Source organism: Pan paniscus, chromosome 22 (assembly GCF_029289425.2).
Source record: "Pan paniscus chromosome 22, NHGRI_mPanPan1-v2.0_pri, whole genome shotgun sequence".
NCBI classification, from domain to species: Eukaryota; Metazoa; Chordata; class Mammalia; order Primates; family Hominidae; genus Pan; species Pan paniscus.
Window position 1 is genome coordinate 39,994,300 of NC_073271.2, and position 11,116 is coordinate 40,005,415.

The following is an 11,116-nucleotide window of genomic DNA, read 5'->3' on the forward strand; positions in this document are numbered from 1 at the left end:
AGCCATGGAGACCCCTTTGGACTTCATCACCCCGCGCATCACAGGCATCCGGCTCACCCAGGAGAGGGGCCAAGGTTAACCATGAGGCCCATTGCCTGCCTTTATTGGCCCAGATCCCACCTCCGCTTCACCCAGAAGCTCAGTATGTAGGAGTCAGTCCCTGCCACCTGACATTCTGGGACATGTGAGTGTGTACACATGTGCATGCATGCACACACCATGTGTGTGGGGACCTTCATAGCCATATGCATGCACACATGTACACACGTCCCAGCACACACACGGGCACACCTGAAGAATAAGGGGCAGCGTTAGGAAGTGGGCTTGGGAAACCATCCTCTTCATGTCTCTTCTTGTTTGTTTGTTTGTTTTTGAGACGGAGTTTTGCTCTGTCACCCAGGCTGTGGAGTACAATGGTGTGATCTTGGATCACCGCAACCTCTGCTTCCCGGTTTCAAGCGATTCTCCTGCTTCAGCCTCCCAAGTAGCTGGGATTACAGGCACCTGCCACCATGCCCAGCTAATTATGTTTTTTTGGTAGAGACAGGGTTTCTCCATGTTGGTCAGGCTGGTCTCGAACTCCTGACCTCAGGTGATCCACCTGCCTCGGCCTCCCCAAGTGCTTGGAATACAGGCATGAGCCACCACACCTGGCCTTCTTCACGTCTCTTCTGAGCATAGTGCCTGAGAACCCGGAATTGTCCAGGTGGCTCACACAGCAGCAGGGTTCATGGAGATAAAAGCCCTTCTTGAAGAAAGTGGCCCCCCAGGGCTAAGGAACTTGATGAAGAAATCAAACAGTCCCGTGACGTCTTAGCAAGCTAGCAACGTGGCCTGAGCTTTGCTTTGCTGTTGGATGTGAGCTCTTCCACTGCAGGCGGCCTGCACCTGGGCTGGGCAGGAACAAGTCCAACCGCAGGTACCCTGGACGTGAGCCTTGATCGTCCCACGTGTGGCCAGGGGGCCTGTGAGGGTGCACGTGCACACACATGCACACATAGACACACACGTGCACGTACACCAGCAGGTGCTTGCCCTGCCGCTGAACCCCTGGGGGAGGGACAGGCCCAGTCACAGGGGCAGGCACCAGAGTACAAGGCCACGGAAGGCTCCGCATGGCTTTGGCTGCTGCCCTGCAGTCGGTCCCAGCCTCATAGCACTTGCCAGGTGGAGCCACTCCGAAGTCTTAGGATCCAGGGATGGGAAATGCCAGCAAGGTCACATGTGTGACCTCACTTCACAGCTGCTGGCGCAGCCTCTGCTTGAACCCAGCCAGATCCCAGCGTGCCTCTACTGTCTGAATTGGCCCATTCCATCGATCACAGATGGGGAGCAGAAGTGTGTTTCCGTGGGACAGAGTGTTACGGGGGAGGCTTGGATTTGGGGGTCTGGAGGCCTCTAGATGAAAACCCAAAACTCACTCCTTAGGACCTGTGTGGCCCAGGCCAAGAAGGTTCTTAGCCTCCATGCCCTTCCGTGTTCTAGCCTGTAAGGTGGGGATGGTCATCAGGACGATCAGCGTACCTCCTGAGCTTAGGCCGTGACAGGTGCTGAGCAAGTGGCTACTGTCCCGGCAGACCCGGGGGCATCCCAAACCTGCATCTGTCCTGGGCCCTGCCTGTGCCAGCCTGGAGGGGAGGGGCTGTGGTAGTGGCCTTTGCTTCCTCTCCCCTTGGAACCTTTCATGAGCCCCCAGTGTCTCCTCCTCCCCATCATTCATCTTTTCCTGTCACTTCTTTCTTTCTTTTTTTTTTTTTTTTTGAGACGGAGTCTCGCTCTGTCCCCCAGGCTGGAGTACAGTGGCGCAATCTCGGCTCACTGCAAGCTCCACCTCCCGGGTTCAAGCCATTCTCCTGCCTCAGCCTCCTGAGTAGCTGGGACTACAGGCGCCTGCCACCACGCCCAGCTAATTTTTTGTATTTTTAGTAGAGACGGGGTTTCACCATGTTAGCCAGGATGGTTTCAATCTCCTGACCTCGTGATCCACCCGCCTCAGCCTCCCAAAGTGCTGGGATTACAGGCGTGAGCCACCTCGCCTGGTCTCCTGTCACTTCTTAAACCCTTTTGGTCTGGGTGCAGTGGTTCACACCTGTAAGCCTCACATTTTGGGAGGCCAAGGCAGAGGATCACTTGAGCCTAGGAGTTCAAGACCAGTCTGGGCAACATAGCAAGGCCCCATTTCTAAAAAAAAAAAAAAAAAAAAAAAAAAATTTTCTAAATTGGCCAGAAACTGTGGCTCATGCCTGTAATACCAGCACTTTGGGAGGCTGAGGTGGGAGGATCACTTGAGCCTAGGATTTCGAGACCAGCCTGGGCAACATAGCAAGACCCCATCTCTACAAAACAAAAATTTTTTTTAATTGGCTGGGCACCGTGGCTCATGCCTGTAATCCCAGCACTTTGGGAGGCCGAGATGGGAGGATCACTTGAGCTCAGGAGTTCGAGACCAGCTCAGGCAACATGGTGAGACCCCATCTCTACTAAATATATATATATATGGCTGGGCACGGTGGCTCATGCCTGTAATCCCAGCATTTTGGGAGCAGAGGTGGACAAATCACCTGAGGTCACGAATTTGAGACCAGCCTGGCCAGGTGAAACCCCATCTCTACTGAAAATACAAAAATTCACCAGGCTTGGTGGTGGGAGCCTGTAATTCCAGCTACTCGGGAGGCTGAGGCAGGAGAATCGCTTGAACCTGGGAGGTGGAGGTTGCAGTGAGCTGAGATTGCACTACTGCACTCCAGCCTGGGCCTCAGAATGATACACCATCTCAAAAATAAATAAATAAAAATTACATATATATATACATACATATATACACATATATATACACATATACATATATACATATATATACACATATATACACACATATACATATATACATATATACACATATATATGTGTGTGTATATATATGTATATATATATGTGTGTGTATATATATATATATATAATAGCTGGGCATAATGGTGCACGCCTATGGTCCCAGCTACTTGGGAGACCGAGATGGGAGGATTACTTGAACCCAGGGGGCGGAGTTTGCAGTAAGCCAAGATTGTGCCGCTGCACTTCAGCCTGGGTGACAGAGCAAGATCCTGTCTCAGAAACAAAAAATCCACCAGGTGTGGTGGCGTGCACCTGTAGTCCCATCTACTTGAGAGGCTGAGGTGGGAGGATCACTTGAGACCAGGAGGGTGAGGCTGCAGTGAGCCATGATCGTGCCACTGCGCTCCAGCCTGGGCAACACAGTGAAATTCTATCTCAAAAAACAAAAGCACCCATTTTTGCTGGGCTGGGCCTCCTTTGCGGGTGCAGTGCGGTTCATCCCTTAGCATCTCTGAGGTGCGTGCCCCGCCGTGTCCCTCCACACCGCTGTGACACTGCTGCTCTTCTGCAGAGTTGATAACACGGGGCATGGTGACCGACGTCATCCCCCCCAGTAAAGGCGCACGAGGAGGGCGGGCTCCTGACCGGCCTCAGCAGGACTGTGTCCACCAGAGCAACACACCCAAAGCCAGGGTTCTGGCTGCAGCTCCTCAGACCAGTGGGAGGTCATTAGACCCGCAGGAGCGCACGTGACTCCGGGAAGTGGGATGGGACCGTGTTGCCGGAAAAGCCGGATGAGCAAAGGCGGGCAAGCCCAAGGTGTTCAGACCCGGCCGGAGAGGCGGGAGACGGGGAACACGGCAGCTGCACAGCTCTCCCGGGGAGAGTCCGCGTGTGGTGGGAGGGACCCAGCCCGACTCCCTAGGAGCTGGTTTTCATGTTTGGGGCCCACGAAGACCTTGAGCTGCCTTCAGGAAGGATTGTCACGCGGGGCAGGGTGTGTAAGCAGATGAGCTGCGCGGTGCCAGCCTGTGCTCCTCTGCCCACACAGCAGGCCGTAGATTCCGCACCCGGGATGCCTGGGACGCCCACAGGCCTTGGCCAGGCTCGGCTTGTGGAGTGCAGAGCAAGGGCTGGTGGAGCTCCCCGGGCGCTTGGAGCCAGGGAGTGTGCGCAGTGGCAAGGGGGGTCCTTAGAGACAAGCAAATGCTAAATGATCTGAAATCGGGATTGGAGATGGGGCAGGGGAGAGTCGGCTCTAGACAGGCATGTCCAGCCTGTTTGCAAAACCCCTGCAAGATCTAAGGACATCCAGGGGACAGACATCGTGAGCATGGGGTTCGGCACCCATGTGCCTCTTGTCATGGAGGGACTTGAAGCCCTGAGCTATGCCAGAGGTCAGAGGACCTAGAAGGACCCACGGCATGTCTGTCCTGGGTGCCTGCAGAGCTGGGTGGGCCTTGCCCGCAGTGTGTCCGGGAAGGGGCTGCAGAGCTGGGTGGGCCTTGCCCGCAGTGTGTCCGGGAAGGGGCTGCAGAACTGGGTGGGCCTTGCCCGCAGTGTGTCTGGGAAGGGGCTGTACACCTGTCCCCATGGCTTCCCTTCAGCTTCTCTGCGATTCTCAGTCGCCCGTCGGGACCAGAAGGGATTCTAGAGCATAATTTCCCCTCAAGCAGTTGTTTGTTTGTTTGTTTTTTGGAGACAGAATCTCGCTCTGTCTCCCAGGCTGGAGTGCAGTGGCGTGATCTCGGCTCACTGCAACCTCCGCCTCTTGGGTTCAAGCGATTCTTCTGCCTCAGCCTCCCAAGTAGCTAGGATTACAGGCACGCACCACCATGCCCGGGTAATTTTTTTTTTTAGTAGAGACGGGGGTTTCACCATGTTGGCCAGGCTGGTCTCGAACTCCTGACCCCTCAGGTGATCCACCCACCTCGGCCTTCCAAAGCGCTGGGATTACAGGAGTGGTCACCGTGCCTGGCTCAAGCAGCTTTTAAATGCAGGACTTCCACCCCCGAAATTCCAACTCACACAGCTGTAATTACATGGTCAGTTCCACCTGCCCAGGACTTTATACGAAACCTGACCCCCCTCGGCCGGGCGCGGTGGCTCATGCCTGTAATCCCAGCACTTTGGGAGGCCAAGGAGGGTGGATCACGAGGTCAGGAGATTGAGACCATCCTGGCTAACATGGTGAAACCCCGTCTCTACTAAAAATACAAAAAATTAGCCGGGCGTGGTGGCAGGCGCCTGTAGTCCCAGCTACTTGGGAAGCTGAGGCAGGAGAATGGCGTGAATGCGGGAGGCGGAGCTTGCAGTGAGCCGAGATAGTGCCACTGCACCCCGGCCTGGGCGAAAGAGTGAGACTCCGTCTCAAAAAAAAAGAAACCTGACCCCCCTCAGGCGGGTCCAAAGCCATCGGATGTACCCTCTCCTCAGAACAAACAGGAAGGTGGCTGCCACTTCCAGCGGCTTCACGGCAGAGCTTGTGCAATCGCAGGACACAGCCTGGATGGCCGAAGACAGCAGGGCAGCTGTGAACGGTCTACGCCATGTCTCCTGCCCAAACCCTTTTCTGCTGCTCCCAACCAGAAAATAAGGATGGAGACAGCCTGCAGCCCCTCCTTTGCCAGTGAAAGATCTGGTGGGGAGGCGTGGGGTCTCTGGGGGTCGGGGGGACAGGTATGACGATGCTGGTGCCCATCTCTCTGGGGCATTCCACCCCCTTTGGACTTCATCGTCCCTGCTGTGTCACCAGGGGCCCTGCCACGCCCTGCCTCCGAGTGTGTGGGATCTGTACCTGCTTTGCCCCCACTGGCCGCTTTCTCCAGGGCAGCCATGAACATCTCCAGTGTCCTCGGAGCAAGGAAGGAACGCTTCCTGGAGCAGAAGTGGCCACAATGACGCTAGGTCAGCAGATGGCCGCAGAGGCCTGGGCAGTGACCGGTCGGAGAACAAAGCCTGAGGTGTTCCCAAGCCGGTTTCCACGGGAGTCTTGGCAGTGACCCGTGCACGGAGGAGACGCGTGCCTCCCTGGCCCCCCAGTTTGGATTCCTGGTGCCTCTAAGGTCTGCTGATGGCGGAGCTGCACCCGGGTGAGCACAACCCAGGATGGGGTGGGGGGTGGCTCTTCACATTCCCTGTCCTCAGTGACAGAAACTCACTTTTATTATCCTAAACTCTGTTTTTGCTTAGAATTTGGGGCAACTTGCCCTGAAATAGCCCTTCCCTTGTCCTTGGGATGAGGGGACTCTGTCCTCAGGGCATAATCATGTAGAAATAGGTCATCCTGCAGGCCCCCCCAGGAGATTCCTGAAAGAGGGAACCCGCTTTGAGCTGCCTGGGTCATTCCTCCAGCGCGTCCCCTCCCAGCCCCAGCCTGCGCTGGAGACTGGTCTGAGTTCAAAGGCCACCCCTTCTTCAGAGAACAGCCACTGCCGGCAGAGTCAGGCCTCCCATCCCCTCCAAGACAGCTGGGCTCCCTGGGGCTGTGGGAAGGGGGGTATGGGGAGATGACCAGCGGTTTCTGGTCCTGTGTGCCCAGCCCCTATCAGCCCACAGAGCCTCACCGTGGCGCCTCCCCTGCCCACCAGCACACGGAGGGAGCAGGAAGGGATGCCCGCCAGAGGCTTCGCCCTTAGTGGGGGAAGGAAGTGATCCCACTCCATCTTCCGGTCCGAAGCCTTTTCCCTCTTCAGGGTGGGCCTGTCCACACCCGCCCCCGAGGTGGCTCTTCCGTCTCTCCCGCCGGTGCAGGTGGGACCCACAGGCTGCAGAGTCAGACCTGAGGGAAAATCCCAACTTCAGAAGTCATTTCTCAGCCTCCTCATCAGAAAATGAAAACCCAAACCAAAAGCTCCCCAGAAGGCTGAGGGAAAGGAGCCGGGCTCCCATCCGACAACTCACTGGGCCATAAGCACAACCTGGGGTGTGGAGAGAAGCCACAGTCCTGCCCTGGGGGTCTCCAGGGTACCTGGGCCAGAAGCCTGCAGTGGCGGCCCGGACAGGGGCCCGGGCAGCGGTTCACGAGGAGAACTTGGATGAGAGCTTGTCCCTCCCTTTCTGCAGCAGCCACTAAGGAAGGCGCAGAGGGACTGGGCATGGTGGCTGACACCTGTAATCCCAGCACTTTCGGACACTGAGGCAGGAGGATCTCCTGAGGCCAGGAGTTCAAGACCAGCCTGGGCAACATGGTGAAACACTATCTCTACAAAAATAAAAAAATTGGCTGGGCACGGTGCCTAATGCCTGTAATCCCAGCACTTTGGGAAGCTGAGGCAGGTGGATCACCTGAGGTCGGGAGTTCGAGACCAGCCTGACCAACATGGAGAAACCCTGTGTCTACTAAAAATGCAAAATTGGCCAGGCATGGTGGCACATGCCTGTAATCCCAGCTAATTGGGAGGCTGAGGCAGGAGAATCACTTGAACCCGGGAGGCGGGGGTTGCGGTGAGCCAAGATCGCGCCACTGCACTCCAGCCTGGGCAACAAGAGCGAAACTCCGTCTCAAAAAAAAAAAAAAAAAAATTAGCCTGGCATGGTTGTGCACACCTGTAGTCCCAGCTACTCAGGAGGATGAAGTGAGAGGATCGCTTGAGCCCAGGAGTTCAAGGCTGCACGAGCCACAAATGTGCCACTGTACCCCAGCCCACACAATGGAGTGAGACCCTGTCTTAAAATAAGAATAGCAATAACAATAGAAAGGAACAGAGACAAAGCCACACGGTGCTCTCTGACTGCCGAGTCCCAGGACTTGGTACAAAATTGCGAGGGATCTTTGAAACTCCCAACAGCAGCCCACATGCTACCCGATGAGGAAGCCGGGGACCAGACCAAGGACACTGACCATGCCCAAGCCGGGGACCAGACCAAGGACACTGACCATGCCCAAGCCGGGGACCAGACCAAGGACACTGACCATGCCCAAGCCGGGGACCAGACCAAGGACACTGACCATGCCCAAGCCGGGGACCAGACCAAGGACACTGACCATGCCCAAGCCGGGGACCAGACCAAGGACACTGACCATGCCCAAGCCGGGGACCAGACCAAGGACACTGACCATGCCCAAGCCGGGGACCAGACCAAGGACACTGACCATGCCCAAGCCGTCCAGCTAGTTCAGAGTCAAGTGGAAATAACCAGGGCGGGAGCGCAGAGAGCCACATCCCAGTGGCTCCAGATCCTGGCGTGGGACAGCTGGGTGCTTGGGGAACTGCCGTTCATTCACAGGGCTTTGCGGCTGAGCTCAGAACTTGATCTTGACTTTGATGGGTGGAAGGAATGTGAGTGCCTGGATTAAAGCGGATTGTCACGTAGGCCACAGGATTCACGTGGGTAGAGACCCCTGGGTAGCAAGGAGCAGCCTCCAGCCCAAGTTAAGGCGTGGAGACAGTGAGCTGGGCGTGCCATCCGCGTGTGCCATCCTCAAAACCCCCAGCCCAAGTTAAGGCGTGGAGACAGTGAGCTGGGCGTGCCATCCGCGTGTGCCATCCTCAAAACCCCCAGCCCAAGTTAAGGCGTGGAGACAGTGAGCTGGGCGTGCCATCCGCGTGTGCCATCCTCAAAACCCCCAGCCCAAGTTAAGGCGTGGAGACAGTGAGCTGGGCGTGCCATCCGCGTGTGCCATCCTCAAAACCCCCAGCCCAAGTTAAGGCGTGGAGACAGTGAGCTGGGCGTGCCATCCGTGTGTGCCATCCTCAAAACCCAGCAAGTGCTCCCTCCTGACCTCAAGTGATCCACTCGCTTCGGCCTCCCAAAATGCTGGGATTACAGGCGTGAGCCACTAACTACCCTCAGCCAGGTTTCCAGTTTTTTGGTGTATGCATTTATTGTTATTAACTTACCTCTTAATGCTTCTACTGTGTCCCAGAAGTTTTGGCACATTGTGTTTCTATTTTTATTTGTTTCAAGGAATTTAATATTTTTAAAACTTTTTTCATTGTTAAAAATATGGATCACTTCATGAATTTGCACGTTTCCTTGCAGGGGTCATGCTAATCTTCTCTATCATTTCCACTTTAGGATATTGCCACGGTTTCTACAGGACTGAACAAAGGGGGACCAACACAGAAATGAAAACTTAAAACAAAAGTAAGTATTTTAAAGGAAGGGGCCGGGGGAAGAAGAAGAGCACTCGCAGCTTCCGGTGAGCATGAACAGCACCTGAGCTTCCACAGCCCTTCCTATTTGTTGAGTAGAATGAGCAGGGAGGAGGAGGTAATGATTGCTCAGCTGCTTAATTGATCACAGGTGCATATTATTACTAACAGCCTTCAGATGTGCCCTGTAGCTCATCACAACAAACACTTGTGCCTGGGTCGTGACTGCCTCAGTATTCCTTCTGGGCGGCAGAAGCAGTTTGTCAGTTTACCAGTTTGCCAACGTTCTGCTTTTCTGAGAACAGTTTGCTGTTTACTCACATACCCTCCAGTGGTATACTGAGTTGATCACAGCCCTCACTTTCTGCAGCAGCCACTAAGGAAGGCGCAGAGGGACTTCCTTTCGGCCTGCAACAGTATCTGTGCTGCCCAAGTGAGTATGGAATTTTAAATTTTCATTCTTAGTCTCTTCCTTCATCCACTGGTCATTCAGGAGCATGTTGTTTAATTTCCATGTATTTGTACAATTTCAAATGTTCCTCTTGTTATTGCTTTCTAGTTTTGTTGCACTGTGGTCAGATGAGATACCTGGTATGATTTTGATTTTTAAAGCATTGTAGAGACATGTTTTGTGTCTTAACATATTGTCAATCCTGGAGAATCTCCCATGTGCTGATGAAAAGAATATATTTTTCAGCTGTTGAGTGAAACGTTCTGTAAAGGTCTGTCAGGTCCATTTGGTCTACGGTGTAGTTTCAATCCAATGTTTCTTTGTTAATCTTCTATCTAGATGATCTTTTTAATGCTGAGAGAGGGGTTTTAGAGTCCAACTATTATTCTATTGGGGTCTATCTCTCCCTTTAGATCTATTAATAATAATATTTGCTTTATATACCTGGGTACCCTGGTGTTGGGTGCATATATATTTATAAGTGTTATATTCCCTTGCCAAATTAACCCCCTTATTATTATACAGCATCTTTGTCTCTTTTTACAGCTTTTGAAGTCTGTTTTGTCTAATATAAGTACAGTTACTCCTGCTCACTTTTGGTTTCCATTTTTGTGGAATATTTTTTTCCATCCCTTCACTTTTAGCCTGTATGTTTCTTTACACGTGAGGTGAGTTTCTTGTAGGCAGCGTATAGTTGGGTCTTTTTAAAAATCCATTCATGCCGGGTGCAGTGGTTCATGCCTGTAATTCCAGCATTTTGGGGGGCTGAGGGGGGATGATTGCTTGAGCTCAGGAGTTCAAGACCAGCCTGGACAACATAGGGAGACCCCATCTCTACAAAATAATTTAAGAAATTAGCTAGGTGTGGTGGTGCATGCCTGTGATCACAGCTAGTTGTGAGGCTGATAAGGGAGCATCACCTGGGCCTGGGAGGTTGAGGGTGCAGTGAGCCATGATTATGCCATTGCACTCCAGCCTGGGTGAAAGAGTGAGAGCCTATCTTGAATGAATGAATAAATAAATAAATCCATTCAGCCAGTCTATATCATTTAAATGGGGGAATTTAATCCATTTACATTTAGGGTTATTACTGATAGGTAAGGATTTACTCCTATCATGTTGTTGATATTTTCTGATTATTTTCTATATCAGAAAATAATCGGAAGTGCACACCTTGTGCTCCTAGACCAGGGCAGTGCTGCTGTGTGAATTCCTGGCAGCTCTCCAGGCTGGGCTCAGGGCTTGCAAGGACTGTGGGATTCTCCTGTCGTAAGGACTGTAGGTGTTGGTGGTGGCAATGGGGGCTGATGAGGATCTTCTACTTACCTTTGCCCCGCAAGGGGGTGTCCCTCTTGACTCCCGGCAGATTCAATTGGTGGAGGAGATGGAGGTGCAGGGCCAGGTGCCTCGACACTGCCCTCCAATTTGATGGGCTTCCAATCACCAAAGGTGTGTCTCTTCTCCCCACTGCACTTCACATTCTCCCTCTGACACTCCAGTCAAATCTTAGCTATTTATTCATTGTCTTGGTCCTTTCTTGTGGAGGACAAGTGCCAGGGGCCTCTAGTCAGCCACCCTGATGACATTATGCTCTGTGGTTTTAATTTGAATTTTCCTGCAATGCAAATAATTAGTCATGCTTAGTGATGAGTGTTTTTTTATATGCCTGTTGGTCAACTGCATGTCTTCTTTTGAGAAATGGCTATTTCTTTTGCCCATTTTTAAGATTGGGTTG

General features: G+C 53.1%; 1 pseudogene; it reads right to left on the reverse strand.

The window, feature by feature from the left end:
* Nucleotides 1–8,775: 8,775 nt before the first annotated feature.
* Nucleotides 8,776–8,874, reverse strand: LOC112438114 (U6 spliceosomal RNA; annotated as a pseudogene).
* Between the last annotated feature and the right edge of the window lie 2,242 nt (nucleotides 8,875–11,116).